A 6,000-nucleotide genomic window follows, 5' to 3' on the forward strand; every position below is an offset into this window, starting at 1 on the left:
CAACTCTAGAGACAAGGCAGCTGCTGTATTGCTTTCTCATGTATCCACTTCAATAAAATCAATAGAAATGATTTGCACTGAGGAATAATCATATTAGAAGTTTAATATGAAAGTGGGGCATTCAAAAGGGGGGAAAGTCGCATTCAAGGAAGCTATATAATGTACCTGACAGGACTGCAGTGTTCACATCTCAACACTTAGCAGCTGCATATATTACTGTACCATCTTCCTACACAACATTTTAAACATTTTTTTAAAATTATTCTTTAGTGTTTTATTCTTTGTATAAACATAATGCACCAACAGTTAAACAACACTGTTTACATTTTTTATAATTGTTTCATATACATTTAATATGTGTATCATATATGACAGACTTTGTATAGTTATTTTAGGTGCCTGGTTAATGAAGAGTCTGACAACAAAAAATATAATTTACCCACTCACAGATCTATGCAGCATTAACACCACAATGACAGCTGAAGATTTGAACCTGCACTAATACAAGGCATTTAAAAGCTGTTTTTTGACATATTATGCAGACATAGAAGCAATTCTGTTAATGTATTTTCTCAAATGAGAACTTATCTAATGAATCACCTTTTCCTTGATAATGTATCAAATGTAGATCATTGAAACATTAACTATAAGCTTCTTGAAAGTGCACATATATACATATAAATGGTTATTTCCTACCTGTTTAGTTGGAATTGAGGTTTCAACTGCAAGCTCAAAAAGTGTTTCAGGTATGGAGACAGTGAATCTTCAGGAAAGGATGCAGCTGGTAAATTTTACATGTTCATGGGAGCAAGAATTCATGAGCTCCTGTCATGCTGGAGATCCCAGGACTAGAATCATTTTCATACAAATGAAGTCAGTAAATTGTCCATGGAATGAGTTAGAAGGTATCAGTATTATTAGACAGTAACAAGCATATACCAAGCAGCTTTGTCTCCTCGTCTCACTCTTCTCCTGTTTTTTTTTCTCTCAGTCTCTCTCTGTTCTGAGCCTAGACTCCTTCTGCTGCTGTATAATCAATCTAGCCTGACTGAAGCTAATAGGCCTCTATTTAACCAGCCAATCAATAGCTAGGATTCCTCAGCTGGCTCCCTAGGGTCTTTTCCAGTATTGATACAAACAATAAGAGTTTTGCCAGCAGTTGAACCAAGCTTTTTATTAAATTATCTGCTTCAAAGATATAACATGTTGGTAAGAAAATGCTGAACCAAACAAAATATCAGTAAGGACTGATTAGAAAGGGTGAGTACAGTCACTGTACTGTATGTAGTCCAGGTCAGCTGCAGCCTTAGAGATGCATTCAAAATCAATCTCTAAGAATCCACCTCTACATAATTGGTATAACAGGCAGTTGGATACATATAAGCAAATCAGATTTAAGTTTTGTTTATTCAAAGACAGAGTGCAATTAATTTAATTTCAATTTAATATAACAAAAAATCCTACATTTTGAGAGAAACAATATCAGCATATTGAAATTACAGTTGGTCTTTCAAACCATCTACAGAATAATTTAATTGTTCCTTAATGATTAGTGGTACAGTATATTGTAATTTGACAAAAGAAAATGTGATGATTTATTTAGTTTTTGGAGTGCATCATTTTCATTGAGGTGGCATGATATACTGTACACCTGGGGTTTTGGACTGAAATACATATCAGTTAGGTTAATCCATTTTACGTATGGATTTTACAGGTGCAATAGGTTTAATTCTTTGTGAGCTGTTTCTGTGATATAACCCTCTGGAGCTTGACAGACTTTGCAAACCCTGGGTTACATGGCTGGTTTTCAGACTCACTGGATTTGTTCTTGTGTGTGTGCTATTGGGACCTTAGTATGATTTCTGACTACTGCCTTTTATCTAATGTGTAATTAGTTATTTGGATCAATTTGAACTTGGCAGCCTAAAATAGCAAATTTCTAGTTATAGTACTTTTAAACGAATGCAAATTTTAGCTTTAGTTATACTATGGTATATTAAACTTTAGCTGGTACTATTTACACTCTCATTTGAAGTTTGAATGAAGGTGTACCCTAACTACCAATATCACAGCAAAATATCACGGGACTGTCTGTTGTAGATCCCTAGAGGGAAGCCATATTCTATATGAAAGCACTCTCCTGTCCTGGAGGGAATAGTAGTTGTGGCTCTGACTGATCAGCAGATGAGCTAAGAAGAGATGGTGTTGTATCTGGGATGTGAGTATAAGTCCCACTGAGTGAAAGAGAGAATAAGTTAAAACATATACTCTGCAGTTCTGGAACTAGAAGGAGTTTTGAAGCAGTGAAAAATATGAGCACACATTATCCTCTGGTTTAATTTGTGAAGTTCTCCAGAGCAGACAGAAAGAAAACAATAATCCCTGAGGAAATTAAGCAAGACATGGCCAACCCTTAATGAAGAAATCGAGAAACTCAGGGAGCCACGGAGAGTTGGTTGTCCTGTCCTGAATAAACATATTTCAACACCTAGTGACATAGTGACATAGTGGGATAACGTTTTTAAGCGCCATACAACCATAACAATTTTACCACAGTACATCTAAAACCCCACAGAATAACTTAGGTAGATGGACTAATGGGCTTCCAAAGGGTTGTGACACCCATGTCTATTTTTGAGAGGTGATTTGATTAACTAATACTAATTAATAATCGCTTACATTTATATAGGACTTTCCTGGACACTAAACTCAAAAGGCTTTACAGGTAATGACCCCTTTCCACCACCACCAATGTGCAGCATCCATCTGGATGCAACAGCAGTCATAGTGCACCAGTACACTCACTACACACCAACTATCAGTGAGGAGGAGTACAGAGAGATGAAGCCAATTCATACATGGGATTATTAGGAGGCCATGATTGGTAAGGGCCAATGGGAAATTTGGTATGCTGGGCTAACACCCCAACTCTTTTCGAGAGACGCCCTGGGATTTTTAATGACCACAGAGAGTCAGAGAGGACCTTGGTTTTACATCTCATCCGGAGGACGATGCCTATTTTACAGTATAGTGTCCCCGTCACTATACTGGGGCATTAGGACCCATACAGACCTCAGGGTGAGTGCTCCCTGCTGGCCCCACTAATATCACTTCCAGCAGCTACATTTGTATTTCCCAGGTCCCCCATCCAGGTACTGACCAGGCTCATACCTGCTGAACTTCAGTGGGTTGTCAGTTTATCAGGTTGTGAGCTGCAGGTTGATATGGCTGCTGTGACTACTTAAAAAAATAAAACAAACTATAAAAATAAGTATTAGAAATAATGTATTGGTGCTCAATTTTATTATCCTTAACAAATATTATAAGATGTTGTTATGTTTCACCAAGCTTGTAACAATAAATGAGGTAATCCCCTTGAAACCTAGACAGTCGAATTCAGGAGGACCTGGTATTTTGGCTTGGAAGAGCTGCTATCTGCTATCATGGCACCATGTATGATTTGATCCTGCAAGCAGCTGTGATTAAATTCTAGCAGGTACAAAGCAGAAGTGGAAACAATAAATGGTACCATGTCTCATCACAAGCTAATGTCTCTCAGTTGTTGAAAAGGAGAAGAAGATAGAGGTTGGGGAGAATGTAACTAGGCACCGCATAGCTGCATCTATCATAGTTACATTGATTATATTTCAAATTTTACAAACGAAATAAACATTTTCTCAAATGTCATTGTCAGATTCTATTTTTACAGCTTATATAGAGACCCACAGCTGAAATGTGGAGGTTAAAGCCTTTTAAAAAATGTGCATACAGTATGTGTGTGAAATCTAAGTAGTATCCCCTGCTAGGATTTGAATTCAATCACTCAAGGACTTCTCTGCTCCTAGCTGAGAGCTGGCCATTTGGCCTGTCTAGCCCATTTGCCTGCTAGAAGCTTTTCATCTTCAGCTTTTCTTTAAGCCACAGAATTTATATGATTTGCTCTTCTCAGGACTGATTGCAGAGTAGAGTACCAATATTTCTGTTAACACAATGACTATTCTTAATGAGATATGACTAGTAATTTACACAACTGAAATATACAACTGATATTTTCCATCTCTGATATTGGTAAAAGATAAATCAAGTGCACAAATCACACTTATTACACCAGACTTTAGCTTGCTGATAAAAAATAAGTGGTCCTAGTTCAGATCCCTGTAGTACTCCATTAATTGCAACATACCAATTGGAGCTTTTAACCCTTTCAGTATCTGTACTCTTTTTTATATTCATTAACCAGTTTTCAATTTTAACATGTGCATTGCATTGGATGTCTTCTGATTGCAATTCAATAGTTAATCTACAGTTTATTAACTATTGAATTGCAATCAATGACTATATGGGTGATTTAGTGTTCAGTATTTGTATTTCAGTGAATCCAGACAAGCAACCCACTCTCATGTACAGTCTATTTTAGAATCGATATCTATTTATGTTTAGAAGTAAAATGTGAAATGTTTATTCTTATTTTTTATGGATAAAAAGACTGATTAGTAATTAGTGTGAAATATAAATGGAGAAATGTATCAGTTTTTTCTTACCTTTATGTAAACCTTCAAATGCCAAAATGCCATTAAAGCTTTGCAATCTCTTCAGAACGACAGATTCTCATGACCCAGAAGTTTTGTCAGGCTATACAGTATGTAGGGAGGATAACCCTTCCACTAGAGGCAGTTAAAGGCTCTATTTTCTGCAAATAGATTCATAAGATGTGCATAGTTTATTTAAGCCATTAATTGTAGGAGGGCCAAGAACCACATTTTTTAAATTTTATTTCTTAACTCTACTTGAAAAGTTTTATTTCTCAAAATAGATGTTTCATGTGTATACACATTTATCAAACTGAAAAGTGCTGTGCATGAAAAAGGCGAATGACATAGAGTACACTATATCTTTTCACTCAATTTCTAATTTTAGTAATTTTATTTGTATATCAACTGTCATAGTTAAAGAATTACATTCATAAAATTGAGATTTTTAAATTCAAACCCATTTAAACAGAATCAAAGTGTCAAAGTACTCTGATGAAAGTGGCTATAGTCATATGTAAAGGGTTAGATAAATTTCAGCTTTTTGCTTATCTATTTTATTTCTACCTGTAATTTATTTAGCATGTTTTAGAGAAAAAAAAAATGTTTTTACACATGTAAAATACATGTAATGTTTTTTCAGATTATTATTATATTATTCTTTATATTGTTCATCTACCATAAAGGTAGTGGTATGTGATTGTCACAAGGGTATAAAATGTCACCTAGACATTACTTGTTGATTCAGTGCACATAGATGTGTACTGAAACACATTTTGCAGCCAAACCCACTTGAGATGAGTAATTGTTATTATTATATTACTATATCTGTAATATGTTGAGGTTATTCTGCATTATTATTTACAATGTTGTTTATTTGTCACAAATACATTAATATGACACTGCTGCTTCATAGAATTTAAGTGAAAACAGATTTTAAATTATTTAAAAATGTTCCTTTTAAACAATGCTTTCAATGCAAAACACTGCTTTGTTAATTTGTTTCCATTGCCTTTTTGTTACAACAATAAGCAACAATAATGGTTTAATTTGAATATGAATATGCACAAGCTCTTAACCAGGTGTGCATTTCTCAGGGTAATTAAACATCAATGCCAGAAACTTCAAAATATCGTGGGGATCATCTGCTTAGGAAGTAATATGTGGTTTAAAAATGATATAATGGCTAGAATCTACTAAGGACAGTAACACTTTACTTTCTTTTTGATTTAATGGCTAGTATCAACTGACTTATTGAGCTTGCTGCTGTTGTCATCATCATCACAGGTGAGCTGTTTACTTTGTATTGTTGCCAAGTTTTAAAGTTAAATCCACAATTATGGCAACACTGTCACTACACTACAGCACCTATTTTAATCTTAACTGCAATTTAATATGACAGGATATGTGATATGCTGTAATATTATTTCTAGCATAAACTTTATTGATGGGAAAGTAGCAGGATGTTGTC

At 34.9% G+C, this 6,000-nt stretch overlaps 1 protein-coding gene across 4 annotated transcripts in view; it reads right to left on the bottom strand.

The window, feature by feature from the left end:
• Nucleotides 1-1,018, bottom strand: part of LOC148657543 (cadherin-18) — a 345,544-nt gene extending 344,526 nt beyond the window's left edge. For 3 of the 4 annotated variants that reach the window (XM_088643963.1, XM_088643965.1, XM_088643964.1), the window contains exon 1: nucleotides 697-1,016. The gene's annotated coding sequence lies outside the window, so the exon portion shown is untranslated. Of the gene's footprint in view, nucleotides 1-696 lie in introns of all 4 variants that reach the window. The other variant, XM_088643967.1, reaches the window with a different exon arrangement.
• Nucleotides 1,019-6,000: the final 4,982 nt, after the last annotated feature.

The sequence above is a fragment of the Lepisosteus platostomus genome, chromosome 8 (assembly GCF_059453375.1).
Source record: "Lepisosteus platostomus isolate fLepPlt1 chromosome 8, fLepPlt1.hap1, whole genome shotgun sequence".
Lineage (NCBI taxonomy): Eukaryota > Metazoa > Chordata > Actinopteri > Semionotiformes > Lepisosteidae > Lepisosteus > Lepisosteus platostomus.